Here is a 17641-nt window from a genome sequence, read left to right on the forward strand (position 1 = left end):
TAAGGCAAGACTCAAGCACTTAGGGCTACTGCAAGAGGAACAATGCAGCCTATGTAATGAAGTTATTGAAGATGTTGATCATCTGTTGATTGATTGCAAAGTTACTGCTAGCATATGGGAGGGTAATTTAAAGTGGCTTGATGTTAAACATAAACCGCTACAGTGGCAAGAGGAAGTCAATTGGGTTGTGAGCCAAACCAGAGGCAAAGGATTCACACATAGCATGCTGAAGATTTGTTTTGCTGAAACTATATATGCAATTTGGATGTGTATAGAAATGCTACAGTTTTTGGACATAACACCATAGATAATATTGATAGATTACTTAGTAAAACCATAGATATCATTGTATATAGAGGTTGGATGAAACCAAAGTATAGGAGCAAACTTGCTTTACTCATGATGTAATTAGTTTCCTTGTTTGTTAGGAGCTGGATCGTTGTCGATCGCTATGCTTTGTAATTGTTCTTTTGAAATATAATATATTCTTTTATTTCCAAAAAAAATAAAAACAAACATGTATCCATTTTTTTAATAATTATTTTACATTTTAATAGTTTTTTTTACACAAACATTTTAATAGAATTGGTTTTTAGAAAATGGTGTTAAAAAGGTTTGTTTTCATTTTTGTGAACGATAATTAAAAAGAAATTTAGGAAATTGAATTTTGTTTTGTCAACGAAGGAACCTTCTTTTAAAAAAGTATACATAGGTGTGTTTAGGGGTGGACAACGGGCCGGGTTGGGCGGTTTCGGGCCCAAAACCACCACCCAGCCCAACCCACGGTTGGAGAAAACAGGCCCAATTCCGCCCAAAATTTGTATTAGTTTTGACGGGTTGGTTTAAAACGGGTTGCGGGTGCATTCGAACGGGCATTTCGGGTTATTGGGTTACTTCCAATTTTAAGCCCAATAATTTGTTTAGCTTTTTTCTTAAATTTCTTTCACTAATTTTAAGTCAATATATTACAATATTTTATTTTTGGCCCAATTCAAAAGTGCATATCTCACATCCAATAACTTCAAAAATAACATAAATTATTACATTTATATCAAAATAATAACAAAACAAATACATTTATTAGTTCTTCAATAAGCCACCAACAACCTGAAAATGATAAAAATTAAATTCAACAAAATGTTAGAAAAACACTAGTCAAAAATATGAAAACAATAAAAACTAAATTCCATAAATTCACATTATTTAATGTTGAATTGCAGTTTCTATTTTTACCCCTCTCATTTAAAACAATGTTCAGGTTAAAAATTTTCTCATTTAATATTATCTTTAGAAAAATTAGGACTGTCATATTACTTGACATGAGATGTTTCTATAACATGTTTTGGGGAAAACAATTAGAGAAATTAAGATTTATAAGATATGCAAACATCAATTAGATGAGAAAACACAAGGTCATAAAAAAGAATACAACTGTAATAATGACTGCATATTCAAGAATTTTGAAGCATAAAGCTTTATAGTGGTATCAAATTGAACATTAGAGAAATATCAACATACATAGGCAAAGATAGAGAAAAACACTAAAAGCATTGTTTCAAAATCAAAGGTAAAAATTAATGGTTTAGAAACAAGTGAAATGGTTATACTAGCTTAAAGTTCAGAATCTTCTGGTTACAATTTGCTGCAGAATAATCAGCATAGATGCTATACAATTTTCCCAAAATTATTCAATGGATTTTCAAAGCCACCTTTCTGATATAAAATGTATGTTAAAATTAAAAGGCCCTGTTCTTGATATAGAGTTTGCTTAACTTATAATAAGTGTAAATCTTAATTTCTTACTTAAACAAAATCCACTATTGGTCAAGAACCATGCCATCCATATCCAAATTAAATTTCACATTCGAAGTTATAACCCATTACAAATAAATTAATTAAATGAACTGACAAAGAAGTAGTATACTAAGTAGTCCACTTCAAGATTAAGTACAACTAAAAAAATCACATGATAAAATCAGCTACTAATACATTCAATTAGTACATCAATTTTTTAGACAAAATAAATATAATAGGCAAATATAATTTACCTCTTAAGTCTCAAGTCTCGGCAACCTTTAAATCAATAACCTACACAATGATACAACCATTTCAATAACAAATGGAAATGACTAGAAAATTAATATTAAAATATGTTAACAATGCACAGAAAAGATGAAGAAATATAAAATCTTACACTTTGTGTGGTTCAAAACAAAGACAGTGAAGACAGATAAATACTATAAAAAAGAAAATAAAAATTACCTTTTGTTCAAAAAGAATAAAGATGCAACTATTGTCCTTCAATTCTTCTGGAACATAAACAAAAGAAGAATAGAAAGATATTGAATGATTAAGAATGGTGTAAGTGAAATAGAATATGAAAGAATAAGAAATCAATGGAAACGAATTGGAAATGGAAAACATTGTGACATATTGGAGAAGATGAACATGAGAAGAGGATTTAAGATGGGTATGATAGACGGCGGCTAGGATTAGGGTTTGGATGTGAACAAGAGGGAAGAGATGGAAGCTGAAGAGAGAGAAAAGATAGTATTTCTACAAGTAAAGATAAATTATGGTACAAATCCATCAATATGCAAGTAAAATGAAGCTTACACGTGACTTGGGAATTATGCAGTCAAAGGCAAAGTTGAAGAAGTAACAAATCAAATTAATTGAAGAATAAAACACAAAAATGAAAATCACCCACCGTGGGGCTCGAACCCACGACCACAAGGTTAAGAGCCTTGCGCTCTACCAACTGAGCTAGACGGGCCAATTAGTAGAGTTTCAACTAAGAAGTATTTGTATCATAACAGTTAAAAGAAATATGTTTTTTTATCAAATTGAGTGCAAGTTTATACTTTAAAGGACTATATTTTAGCTAGACGGCCCAGTTGTTAATGGTTCAACTGCAAAATCGAAAGAAATATGTTATTATAATAAGATTGAGTGGATGTTTAATGGACAATAAAAATATAAAATAAAAAGTGAAATAACTTATCGATAGATTACAGTATAAAATAATTTAGAATTACTTATTTTTTTAAAGGGATTGTTAGGATGATTAAAAAAATTTGTTTTTAATTTTTAAAATAAATTTCACTTAAAAATGCTTTGAAATGATATTTTATTTAATTAAAAAACAATTTCTACTTGAATTTTAAAACCACACAAAAATTAACTTTATAATTTTTTTAACTTTAATATATTACTATCGAAGGTTGTTGACCACTACTACAACTATAACCGATCACCATTAATCATTATTTTGACAATTATTTTAATCACCAACAAATGTTATTCCTGTTATCTGTGATCACTATTTCAGTCATGTCTGTCCACCATTAATCATTTACTTTAGTTATTTTCAAACACCACTTTAGCTACTTGTAAACATCACTCTAGCTAGCCCACGTCCAACCATTATGGCCCTTTGTAATCGACAACCATCATAAACTACTACTCCTACACCACTTCAATCACCACTGCACCCAACTTCAACCACCTCATTTGTCGATTGTGTCTATATGTCTACTAATCACTGATTGTTGCAACCACTATTGTCTTGACCACCATTAAATGCTACTCTAACCACCCCTAACCACCACTCGAACCACCACTTTAATCACGATTGAACATTACTTCAGCTACCTCCAACCACTACTTTCACCTATTGTGCAACCACATGACTTTCAATCACCACTTTGATTGTTGTAATCACTTACTTGTCTACCATTATTCTGACTGTTGTAGTCATCTGTCAATCCCTAGATCGAGAATCGTTTTTAGCCACCTGTGATAACCACAGCTTTCTACCACTAATATTAAAATTAGTACTACTAAGTTATATTTTTTTTATTAGTGGTTCAAACTTCAAATGAGTTGATTCCGTGATGATAATAATTAATTTTAAATGAATTAATTTTTAACATTGATTTTGGCTAAAAGTGAGTTAAATGTAAAGTGATTTATATTTGGGTATATTTAAATAATGAGTTAAACAATAAATTTTAACTCCAAGTTAGAACCAATTCAACTCTAAAACAAATTAGACAATTATGAATATTATATCCCAAGATCGCATAACATCAACAACCTTGTGATAAGTGCCAAATTGTAATTATTTTTGTAAATAGTTTTGCGACACTTATCGTCTCTTTTTCTTCAACTTGTGTATGAATGCAATGTTTTTGTTATATTTGCACATATTACGTATTCTTTTCATTTTCAATTCATTTATGTACCGTTTGATAATTTTCTATTCATTTTATAGGTATTGATGTGTATTTGGAGCATGAGCAACAAAGTATTGAAGACACCGCTTTAAACGTGCGATTTTGAGCAATTCATCGGTGGATAAGGCTCAAAACAAATATGAGGAAAATCATCAATTTCATTGATATTTAATCATTTTTAGATATATCATTGAATAAGATTTCCAACGCTTCAAACCGAATGCAAATCAGAGTTACGGTTCTCAAGTTATGCCTAAAATAAGATTTCATTTTTCTGTTTTGTGGGCTAAGCGCGGATTTTGGCGCTAAGCGCGGTTTGGGAGGTTTATAAAATGTTAGAAAACAACATTTATGGCTTGCTAATGGATGATCCGGGGTCGAGAGCTTAGTGGATCGTGTTTGAAACCGCGAGAAATACGGTTTTCTCTCCGTCTCTTCTCTTTGTAACCAGTTATGTTGGGGTTTTGTTGTAAGTATACTTTGTTTATATGTATATTTTTTTTCTCATGGTGTTGTTTGATGCTTTTATTACAAATCTTCATTAAGGATTGCTTTCTCTATGTGGATTTGGGTTGTTGCAGAGATGGATGATTCAAATCCGAGTTTAGGAAGAACATTTATTGGGTTTTAACTTTAGGGATAGATTAGAACTTAGTATTCAGTTTAGTGTTGGTTCTTAACGCTTCTGTGTTGCTTGTGTTGTGCTGAGAAATTGTCGACGCGAGTAATACGCTCGTTGTCTCACTTTGCGTTAGAAATAACCTCAGCGTGAGCGGTACGTGATGATGTTGACGAGTAATTTAGGTTAATTTCAACTGAGTAGTATGTTTAAGTATCTAACGGGTATGTGAGCTACAAATCTCGAGAGTTTCTATTGTCTGACTAATGACATTTTTTCCTGTTTATAATTTACTTTGCCACACTTTACTTTAAACCCGTTTTAAAACCAAACTCATAAACGCGAGTGTCATACCCCAAATTTTGCCCATCATATTTATTCATATTTCAGTCCATCTGACTTTCAAATGCTCAAAGATATACAAGAAGGAAGCATGTAGTCTCTCTCCTAAAACAACAACCTCTAAACTAGGGTTTTGTATTTCTCAAAGTAAAATCAAGTTCTAAGACCTCAAATGGAACCCTTGGCCTCTAATATGCCTCAAAGGATTGTCATACCCCAAATTTGTCCTACCCTTTTACTTTCATCTGGCTTAGGCTTTGCATTTCATGTACATACCTCCCATTAGGTCATTTAACACCATGCATCATCTACTAGTAACACGGCATAGGATCAAGGATCTTGAAAAGGTTTTTGTGTTTATGATCATTAAAATCCTCCGCTTGTCAAACTACAAGGGTGTTATCTTCATCAAGGTTGATTTCAGGGCTTTGTTAAGATCTTTACACAGCCTATTTTAAAATGTTGAGGTTTCACCTGAGCTTCATCATCAAGTCAAAGTTTGGTTCGTCTGATTACATATGTTACAAGTGTCATATATGCTTTGATGTTGTGCAAGAGCTAGATAAAAAAAAAAAGAGGAGAGAGATATTGTTTCTAAGGTCACTTTTAAATTGGAAATCATATGCTAAAGAGGGATAACTTTGACTTTTGTTCAAAGTCAACCATGGAAGGTTGACTTTTGACCAAAGTACGTGTTAAGCCTATTTTGGTTTCCATCTTATCTTTGGTTTATTCAAATTGCAATCTGAAGTCCAGAAGAAGAAGTTTTGAATTCAAACTAGAGGCAAATTGGAGAAAGTGAAGAATACATTTAAATTGAGAAAGTAGAAAATGTCATTGAAAATCCAAGATCTATATGGGCTACAAGATTCATTCAAGTCTATTCATGAGATTACATAGTTATCCACATTCCATCTATATTATCTCTTCAAAATCGCAAACCGTGTCTGGTCGTTACATTGTGGTGAGCATAAGGAATCACATTACAAGGCATGTCCTAAACACTAAGAAGCTACACTAAGACTAAGTGTTCATAAAATTGCTTCTCTTGCTTCAGAACCATGTGCCATGTATCCCATGTGCCTCCATTGCCATCAACCTGCAAACACAAGTTCAATCACCATTATTAAATTTCCAGCTGCCGGTTCAAAAATCATACACAAAAAAAGAATACATATACATTCACATACACTCCAAAACACATTTGAAATAAGTCTTGGTTCATAAAAATACAAGCTCAGCCAGCATACATTCAAAAGAAGACACTCATGCTACTTCTAAATCTGTCTCAGAAATCCCTGCATCATTCAAAATCCAATCCAAAAAACATACAAAAATCCAGCTACATCCAAATAAACCAAACTATACAAACAGTTCAAAACAAAACCAAAATCCTGCAAAAAAAATGGACTATATCAAAACCGACACAGGCACACATCTATTTAACCTCATTCACGACGGTACAATGTAAGCATAGCAAGACGGTCCAGTTTCATACATTCAAACCTGCGCAAGCTAGAACAAAACCGTACCGCTTTTGTTTTATTCAGAACTGATACCCAATTCAAGCACATCTAAATAGAGTTCATATCAATTCAAACCTGGAAAAAGGGTAGAAGAAAATCCCGGCAGCCACTTACCAATCCTCAACCATTTTACCAACTGGACATAACCTTATCGCTTCGCGATTGTCATCTTCGACCTCTGCCTGCTACCATACCATCTTGCTGAACCAAAACAGTCCCTGCAGAAAAACCATACGCATTACAAGTACATACAACACTAAATCCGCATGCCAATATATACCAAAAAAAATGCATCAGATTCACTCACTTTTACATCCAAGTTCATCACCAAAACACCCTGCATCAAACACAAGAAGCCATAAGCCAAAGCAGAAAAAAATCAAAAGAAACACAGTCCCACATTCAAGAAATTAGAAAAATTCAGTGGAAGTTGTAACTCCGAGTCCCACACTCAAGGATTCGTAATCATTGTCCAATCATTGCTCCTATAAATAGTCAGCTCCACTCACCTGCAGAAGGACCTAGAAAGCACGATCACATATCTTCGTCATTGTTTCGCTTGCAAACTTTGAGAGAAGAAGTGCTAAGTCTAAAGTTCGAACACACCATAACCACCACACTCCCACCTTCAATTCTCAACCATAATTCACTCTCCACCACCTTCTTCACGTTCTTCAACCTCTCGCCACTTCTCCACCATTTTCCATTCACCTCTTGCTTCTCAATCTCTCTGCGACTCCACATTCTTCAACCACTTCATCTAAGAACATTCATCATCTTCACCATTCCTCAACCTTCAATCATCTATCTTCATCACCGCAAAATCCATCTTCATCTCCTTCACAAAACTCAACAAAATTTGTAACAGAAAATCTTCAACAATCTGCAGAAACAGGAAGAATCGTCACAAGCTTCGCACACACACTTCTTCAATTCTTCATATCATTACCGATTCCATCCACATCCTTAATCGATCCACTTCACCAACCACTTCAACGCAATCATCAACGATTCTCCATCAATCTCGCAACAACAACAAAATTCAGGAAACTCTCAGAACAGAAATTGAAGAAGAAGATAGCGCAAGAAAGGATAGAGCAATGCAAGCATACCTAACGTGAAGTTTTTCTCGCGTTTATTTCGCCATCGGTGCCATCGTGACTCTCACTTCAGGTATGTCCGGTGAACCTTCACTTTTCATCTTCTTCGCCGATTCCTGATGTTGTTGTAAGGAGCAAGGCTCCGCGGATACTTCCCCCAAGATTTCGCACCCTGATTCCGCGAGTAGATCATTTGATTTCATGCTTATGAGCTAGGGTTTTTAACTGGGATGGAGAAGAATATTGGAGAGAGTGGGGGACGGAGATGAGAGGCGAGGGAGAGAGGCGCGTTTGGTCCATGACGGCGTCGTGCTTTGCTTCGCCGGAGAAGGAGTTTGAAGCGACACCGTTTGGTGTTCGCGAGTGAGAGGGAAGGAATTGAGGTTGAGAGATAAGAAGTCTGATAGTCATAAACGCCAAAACGCACCGTTTTAATTAATTTTCTTTTTAATCTCTTTTTTTACTTTAATTAAATAATGGAAATCTGAATCATAAGCAGTGGGCCTGATTTGCTATCCCGTACCCCCTCTGGCTCAATTACGGTTCCTTTTTTGCATAAGAGAAGCTGTAACAAAACTCTGCTGGGCCAGCAATTCTTTGGGCCCAGCGCCTTGCTCTTCACACCCTCATTTCAATAATTCACCCCCTGACTTACACCATGTTCCTGGCTAGAATCAGATTTTTTCTATAGTTTTTCCTATTATTTTTAGGTTCTAAGAAGCAATAAAATCCATTAAAAATTTTGTTCGATTTTTAAGTGATTAAAAAACGTCAATAAAAAATATTGGTTTTAGGCTTATTGTTTTAGTCTCTTTTTTGCTTGATTTAGAATTCATTTTTCTTTCATAAAAAAAACCATAAAAAGAATAGTACTTTTAATTCACTTTTTGTGCTATGTTTTGACTTGTTCTTTTTCATGCTATTTTCAATATTCTACTTAGCGCTTTATTGTCCATGTTTCTTTTATTCCTAACCTTAGGTAGAAACCATGATAACATTAGGTAGAAATTCCCATTCATATTAGGCTAGTTCTCTTAGGCTAGTTTCTTTTTCTTTTACAACCATAAAACACTCTAAAAATACTTGAACAAATTTCCCATAAAAAATGACTAATAAATACTTTGACTAATAAAAAGGGAATGGAAGCTTGTAACCTCCCTTGCTTAAGGGATGTTCGAGTGCTTGGGGCTCCCTTGCTTAAGGGTTCCATTCAGGCGTAAGTTCCCAACCTCTAAAAAACACAAACCAAAGAGTAGCTCGAGTTTCCCTTGCTTAAGGGATTTCCTCGAAACACTCAAACTCTCTCTCTCTTCTCTCGCTTTCTTAAGGGCACCGTTATTTCCGCTCCATTGCATCCTAGGCTGTCCCCTTGTGCAAGAGCGCGAACGTTAACGCCGCCCAACTAAAAAACACAAAAACAAACAGAAACTATGGAGCCGAACTACGGCGCTCTGATTCCTGAAAAGGATACGTAGGCATCAAGTCGCGGGGCTTGAACGAGCACATTTGTAAATATTTCCTTCTTTTCCCCGTATTTCTTTTTGCATGCATTCGCATATAGACATAGACATAGTACACACCCTTTAGATAGAAACAAACATAGGTGGATACCATCGAGTACGATGGGCGCGAGGGGTGCTAATACCTTCCCCTTGCGTAACCGACTCCCGTACCTTGATTCTCTGGTCGCAAGACCCTGTTCCTTCCTTTGTTAGGTTTTCTGATATTCCTTTCCCTTATGGGATAAATATATTGGTGGCGACTCTGTTCATTTTTCGCGAGCGTGCGACAGCTGGCGACTCTGCTGGGGATGTTGCTAGACCTGTTGCTGGTCCATCCATAGCGAGTCGATCCTAGCCTGCGTTTGTTTGTTTATTTACTGGGTGTTTATTTGTTTTTATGTCTATACCTTGTATATATGTTTGCATGTTTATTTTTCTGCTTGCATATCATGTTTATTTCTGTTTGCACATCATGCATATGGATTATATTCTGTGTTCCTTGGGGTCTTATGTTCTGTTTTGCAGGTTGGGTGGGATGTTCTATGAGGTAAAAGGCCCAATACCCAGGCCATGAGTGATACCTTAGGAACTAGGAATAGAGTGGCCATGACGGACAGAAGACGTATGTCTGATTGATCCGATCATGTATCCACGGACAGAGCTTGGTGGAAAGAGGCAATATCGTATGATTACGCCTACTTTCAATCCTCTGTTGGCTTTTTTGACCTACCCTGACCTAGATTCACCTGTGAGTGGGGAGGGATATACATGACAGGTACCGTTGGTGACTATTCAGGTACTGTTGGTGACTATTGGTCTTCCTGATACTCAAAAAGGTGTCGGACCTTTGATTCTGTGACATTTGACCTGTATCAGTTATTCAGAGGATTGTACAGTGGTTACTAAGATTATATGGACCTTGATCCCATGCTGTTGCATTGCATAACATCATTGTTTTGTCCACTCCATTTATGAAAGATCCTAAAGTCTATTTCCAAAAAAAAGGAGAAAAGAAAAGAAAAGAAAATATATGTAAAAGAAAAGGAAATAGAAAAGCAAAAAAGAAAGAAAAGATATTCTATACAAAAAAAGGAAGCTTTAATTCAAAAAAAAAGAAGAATGAAAGTGTGTGAAAAGACTTTAGGATCTCTCATAAATGAAACATGCATTCATACTATCATGCATTTCATGGTTCTTTCAAAGACTTATGGGACCATTTCTATCCAGATTTCAAGATCAACAACAGATTTGACTTCTCACCGCCACGACTCCAAAATCAACTATGGAACAACTCCGTGAGGAAATGGATGAGATGAGGGAACAAATGGGTCATCTTATGTTGGAGATGCAAGACTTGGTCCATAATCAGGATGCACTAAAAGAAGAGAATAGTCAGTTGAAGACTCAGTTAAGCTTGGTTATGGAGATTCTAAAAACAGTACTAAGAAAGGAAGGGGATGTTGTTCCTACTGCTGCAACAGAAGTTGTTGATCCCTTCTCTTCAGTAGGATCCTTTCCCACTCATGGAATACCTCAGGAAGTTCCTCCTCAACTCCGTGTGCCATTACCTCCATGCCAATCTGTTCTTCAAGGAGGCCAAATGTGTGGGAAAAAGCCTAAGATACCTCAGAGAATTCTCAATCCTATCCCGATGCCTTACGCTCAGTTACTTCCCCGTTTGCTGGAGCTTCAGTTGATTGAGCTACGAGAATTGGCTACGCCTGAAAAGCTTCCCCCCACCTTTGATGCCAATGCTCGATGTGAGTTCCATTCTGAGGCACCTGGTCATGATATTGAGAATTGTAGGGCGCTGAAACATCAAGTTCAAGATCTCATTGATTCAAAAGTGATTGCGTTCACCCCCGAGGGTATGATTGTTCAAGGAAACAGGGTTCCACATGTGGTGGAAAGAAAGGTTGATTCATGCTTCTATGTCAGATCTACTTCAAATCAGAAGCATAATGCACTATCTTGGGTTCCAGGTTTCCCACCTCATCAGTCTCCATTTGTTTCACAGCCAGATCAAAAGAGGAAGACACCCGAACAGAATCATCAACAAGGTCATCCGAATGAATACCCACCTAGAAGTAATTTGGGGCGAAGAAATGCTCCTCTGGACCAGATTCCCATGACATACACTAAACTTCTGCCATATCTAGTGCAAAGCTCATTGGTGGTCCCCAAATCTCTGAAACCTCCACCACGCCCGTTTCCACCTGGGCATGACCCTAATGTGCAATGTAGGTACCACGCTGGATCAGCAGGGCACTCAACCGAGGACTGCAACGCTTTCAAAGCCAAGGTGCAACAATTGATCGACGAGAGACATATAACCCTTCAAGGAGGAAACATGTGGGTGAACGGAATGCCCGTGCCCAAGTGAATGTCCGTATTCCATGGAGTGTCACAAAAAGAAATAAGCCCAGAAGGAGTCAAGTCTCCTCAACTATGGCAATCATCATTTCCTTTCTGTGTTCTCATTTCAAGTATTTCCTGTTTTGTAGAAAGCTGCTTCCTTGTTTGAACTCGTTGGTATGATAATAATGAAAACACCACAAATTCTCGAGCAACTTTGTCAGAATCTTTTTCAAAAAGTAATCAAGAATGTTTTGTAGAAGCATCTCTTATTCTCAAGGTTCTTATGCTCAGTTGTATCCGTGGAGGTTGGTGTTTCAGTTGGCGTTTGAGCTCTCCTTGCAACAAGTAACTTCTCTAAGTTTGGTGATCACGCAAAGTTCCTCCATGTTTGACGGCAAATAATTCTTCAATGAATATGCTTGGGGCTCCCGCACGAGGGGTAAGCAAGACGCACTCTTATCTTGAGCATTGCATCATTCGCATTGCTCGAATCCCTAAAGCATTACAAATTCTTGGGTGACTTCGTCAGAATCTTCTTCCATGTGGTAATCAAGAGTATTCTACACAATGCTCCTCATTCTCAAGGTCTTCTTCACCACAAGTTCTCAGTTTGATGACCATGCAAGGTTCCTCCACTTTTGATAATGAATACTTCTACAACATCTATGCTTGGGGCTCCCGCACGAGGGATAAGCAAGACGTACTCTTATCTTGAGCATTGCATCACTCGCATTGCTCGAATCCCTAAAGTAAGGCAAAAGTTTACAACTCATGGATGACCTTGTTGGAGTTCTCTTTTGAAGTAATCTGAAGTGGTTGGAAGGAAATGAAGAAAGTATCCGAGATCAGCAAGTCCAGACGGAGACGAGTCTCCTCAACAATGGCAGCCATTTAGTTTCTTTACTGCATTCTCATTTGCAATTTTTCATTTGTGTGTTTAAGCATCAATTGCATGTAAAAACTTGTTAATTTCTGAATGAAAATCATAATACATTGTCTATGTTCGTCTTGAAGCAATCCGTTCGTTTTCACTCATAAAATGTTTTTGGCACTACGATACCAACTTTGCTAATCCCTTGCTTAGGCAAAGAGCGGAGGGAGAATGATGAAAAATAAAAATGCAAAATCTCCAATCGTGTGTTTTTGAATAAAACCCTACTGAGGATGTACATGCATTGTTTCAAATCCCCAAACACTGGAGATATAAGGGAGATAGACCCTCGTCAACCCCTTTGAGCCTTGAAGTAGAAGTTTCCTTTTCTAATCATAAAAAAAAACCCTTATTTTAACCCTGGGGCAGGGTAGTGTTCATTTAACTTGATCGAGCTTTCAAACTCACCAAAAGGGTATGCATCTAAGGATACAACAATGGTTATCCTCCAAAAGGTTGAGGAATGTCAAGACCGTAATGACTATCCTTATTCCATCAAGAGATCAAGAGATGACGATGCCACAATGGTAATCCTTCATCAAATCAAAGGAGTGAGGCGGTCACAATCATCTCAAACGAATCAAAGATAACGCAAGGTCACACGACTTGTTCAAAAAAAATATACATAGCAAAAAAGAAATGGCAAAAAAAAGATATAAGAAGAAAAGGATGAAAAGAAAAATGACAAAAGATAGCACAAAAGAAAAAGATGATGAAATTGCCAAGCAAGAACAAAGTCGTGTGACAATGAATCAGAAGAATAAAAGGGGAGCGACCGCCATGTCCAAAGAACCTCATTGATTCCTCAACCATTTCAAAATTCCTTGTGAGGGATGAACACTCGTATCAAGCTAAATTGAACATAGGACTGGAGAACATCACGAAGGGGGTGGGTACAAATAATTGTGAGCCTAAAAATCCTTTGTTTTCTAAAAACCGTGAACCCGGCCAAATTACAACCCTTAAAAGTCCTAATTGAAGTAGGGTTTATTTCGAAAGCACACTCCGATGAGATAGCGTTTAACTGACTCCCAATGAGGCGTGACACATATCCATGTTGGTATCGTATGCTTGCTTTATCTTCCGTATGCAAAAAAATCGAGGTTGTGTCGACTAGTGATTCGGTCACAAGAGGTTGCAACCTCATTTCATAAATTTTTTTTTAAAAAAAACAACTTCAAGACTAACATAGGCTTTGCATTGGAATTATCATTCTTAGAATTAACATTCTTTTACATACAAAACATCTGCTTAAACATCAAAAAAATTCAGGATGAGAATCAGTGAGTAACTTGGTCATGTCAAAGTACAAGAGACTTGAGAACTCCGAGGAGGAAAAGCTAATCATCTCAAACGTTGACCATCAAGGAGAAAGTTATCTAAAAACTCCGTTGGGCATGAACAGTTAATGCTTTCCTTGATTACCTCGAAGGGGAGAGTTTGAAGACTCCGTTGAGCGTGGTAAAGTTGTTTCCATGTTTGTTTGACTTCAAAACAAAGAAAGCCTGAGGATTCTAGTAAGATGTACCTAATCAGGGGCAATTGAATCGAGGTTTGACCTATCAAATTCAGCATATCTGGGGCAATCATGTCGATAAATCTCTTCGAGCCTTGATCAATTCGGGGCAATCAAGTCGAGGAATCTCTCTTGAGTTCAACCAAGCTGGGGCAGTTACGTCGAGATTCGACAAATCTCTCCAAGGATCCTTTAGCGCAAATCCCTTCATGGGTCATGAAACTTGGGGCACAATCTTATGAGTTTGATCCATTCCCCAATCATAGGAGTTTATTTCTCCTGGAAATTTGGTCTCTCCCCAAGCACGGAGTTTATTTCTCTCGAGAGTTTGTTCCATTCCTCAAGCATAGGAGTTTATTTCTCCTAGGAGTTGTTCTACTTCCCCCATCTGGGTTTCTTATCTGGATTTCTCATCCCCAACATGATGAATTGAGGGAATCTCCTCAAGCTGAAAATCCACCAAGCAGTGGCACGTGGTGAGAAGTCCAAAGTCATTCTACGTTCTGGAAGGCAACAACAAGAGAGTGCATCTTACAAATCAAAGTCCAATATCTGTTGGCACCTCCACATGGTCCTTAACACTAGGGGGATTCTCCCTGGTGTTTACCTCATCAATGCCTTTATTTGGCATCCTGCATATAGTGTTCACTGCATATAACATTGCATCCTCAAAAGCGTAGCATATTCATCAAAATGGATCATTACGCCATATAAATTCAAACATGCATAACAAAGCATAAGCCAGATAATCAGAATCAGTACTTACTCAAGACAATAATACATCCCCACACAAAAAGTTGTCCTTACAAATTCTGATTGATATCTGCTACTACATTTCAAGTCTCTTCCAACCACGGTGCCGAGGCGAGGTATCTTCAATCTCTGATGAGTGTCTGACACAATGTCTTCTTTTGTCCTGACGTCGAGTCGATGTTGAGTCATAGATCGTAATAGATCTTATTCTTTCAGTCCTGAAGATCATGCTTAGGTCTTCTCCTGATGTCGAGTCGATGTTGAGTCATAGATCGTAAGAGATCTTATTCTTTTAGTCCTGAAGATCATGCTTAGGTCTTCTCCTGGTGTCGAGTCGATGTTGAGTCATAGATCGTAAGAGATCTTATTCTTTCAGTCCTGAAGATCATGCTTAGGTCTTCTCCTGATGTTGAGTCGATGTTGAGTCATAGATCGTAAGAGATCTTATTCTTTTAGTCCTGAAGATCATGCTTAGGTCTTCTCCTGGTGTCGAGTCGATGTTGAGTCATAGATCGTAAGAGATCTTATTCTTTCAGTCCTGAAGATCATGCTTAGGTCTTCTCCTGGTGTCGAGTCGATGTTGAGTCATAGATCGTAAGAGATCTTATTCTTTCAGTCCTGAAGATCATGCTTAGGTCTTCTCCTGGTGTCGAGTCGATGTTGAGTCATAGATCGTAAGAGATCTTATTCTTTCAGTCCTAAAGATCATGCTTAGGTCCTCTCCTGGTGTCGAGTCGATGTTGAGTCATAGATCGTACGAGATCTTTTTCCTTTCGGTCATTGTTTCATACAACCATCCTCTTTGAAAACCCCGTGTCGGCACCGCCGCCACGTTATAAGCTATCTCCATCCAAATCCATTGTTCACTGTAAATATTTCCACCAGAAAAACAAAAATCTCTTTCCCCAGCAGATATCAAAACAAAAACAAAAATAAGGATAACATTTATACCATCTTCTCTTTAGGACAAATTTCAGGTACTTTGGTATTTAATCTTCTTCTACCTCGAATGTTCAAAAGGCTAGCGCCAATCTCACCTTCAGGTTTAAGACGATTAAATAGGGGCAGCTGTCATACCCCAAATTTGTCCTACCCTTTTACTTTCATCTGGCTTAGGCTTTGCATTTCATGTACATACCTCCCATTAGGTCATTTAACACCATGCATCATTTACTAGTAACACGGCATAGGATCAAGGATCTTGAAAAGGTTTTTGTGTTTATGATCATTAAAATCCTCCGCTTGTCAAACTACAAGGGTGTTATCTTCATCAAGGTTGATTTCAGGGCTTTGTTAAGATCTTTACACAGCCTATTTTAAAATGTTGAGGTTTCACCTGAGCTTCATCATCAAGTCAAAGTTTGGTTCGTCTGATTACATATGTTACAAGTGTCATATATGCTTTGATGTTGTGCAAGAGCTAGATAAAAAAAAAAGAGGAGAGAGATATTGTTTCTAAGGTCACTTTTAAATTGGAAATCATATGCTAAAGAGGGATAACTTTGACTTTTGTTCAAAGTCAACCATGGAAGGTTGACTTTTGACCAAAGTACGTGTTAAGCCTATTTTGGTTTCCATCTTATCTTTGGTTTATTCAAATTGCAATCTGAAGTCCAGAAGAAGAAGTTTTGAATTCAAACTAGAGGCAAATTGGAGAAAGTGAAGAATACATTTAAATTGAGAAAGTAGAAAATGTCATTGAAAATCCAAGATCTATATGGGCTACAAGATTCATTCAAGTCTATTCATGAGATTACATAGTTATCCACATTCCATCTATATTATCTCTTCAAAATCGCAAACCGTGTCTGGTCGTTACATTGTGGTGAGCATAAGGAATCACATTACAAGGCATGTCCTAAACACTAAGAAGCTACACTAAGACTAAGTGTTCATAAAATTGCTTCTCTTGCTTCAGAACCATGTGCCATGTATCCCATGTGCCTCCATTGCCATCAACCTGCAAACACAAGTTCAATCACCATTATTAAATTTCCAGCTGCCGGTTCAAAAATCATACACAAAAAAAGAATACATATACATTCACATACACTCCAAAACACATTTGAAATAAGTCTTGGTTCATAAAAATACAAGCTCAGCCAGCATACATTCAAAAGAAGACACTCATGCTACTTCTAAATCTGTCTCAGAAATCCCTGCATCATTCAAAATCCAATCCAAAAAACATACAAAAATCCAGCTACATCCAAATAAACCAAACTATACAAACAGTTCAAAACAAAACCAAAATCCTGCAAAAAAAATGGACTATATCAAAACCGACACAGGCACACATCTATTTAACCTCATTCACGACGGTACAATGTAAGCATAGCAAGACGGTCCAGTTTCATACATTCAAACCTGCGCAAGCTAGAACAAAACCGTACCGCTTTTGTTTTATTCAGAACTGATACCCAATTCAAGCACATCTAAATAGAGTTCATATCAATTCAAACCTGGAAAAAGGGTAGAAGAAAATCCCGGCAGCCACTTACCAATCCTCAACCATTTTACCAACTGGACATAACCTTATCGCTTCGCGATTGTCATCTTCGACCTCTGCCTGCTACCATACCATCTTGCTGAACCAAAACAGTCCCTGCAGAAAAACCATACGCATTACAAGTACATACAACACTAAATCCGCATGCCAATATATACCAAAAAAAATGCATCAGATTCACTCACTTTTACATCCAAGTTCATCACCAAAACACCCTGCATCAAACACAAGAAGCCATAAGCCAAAG

At 37.1% G+C, this 17641-nt stretch overlaps 1 long non-coding RNA gene and 1 other non-coding gene across 2 annotated transcripts; both read right to left on the reverse strand.

The window, feature by feature from the left end:
• Positions 1-379: 379 nt before the first annotated feature.
• LOC131612057 (uncharacterized) lies at positions 380-2597 on the reverse strand. Its single transcript, XR_009287277.1, has 3 exons — positions 2263-2597; positions 2049-2088; positions 380-1107 (listed from the first exon to the last, which is right to left on the reverse strand). It is a non-coding gene; the product is annotated as an uncharacterized LOC131612057 (long non-coding RNA).
• A 106-nt stretch (positions 2598-2703) lies between these two features.
• On the reverse strand, positions 2704-2776 carry TRNAK-CUU (transfer RNA lysine (anticodon CUU)). The gene has a single exon. It is a non-coding gene; the product is annotated as a tRNA-Lys (tRNA).
• Positions 2777-17641: the final 14865 nt, after the last annotated feature.

Source organism: Vicia villosa, linkage group LG6, assembly GCF_029867415.1.
Source record: "Vicia villosa cultivar HV-30 ecotype Madison, WI linkage group LG6, Vvil1.0, whole genome shotgun sequence".
NCBI classification, from domain to species: Eukaryota; Viridiplantae; Streptophyta; class Magnoliopsida; order Fabales; family Fabaceae; genus Vicia; species Vicia villosa.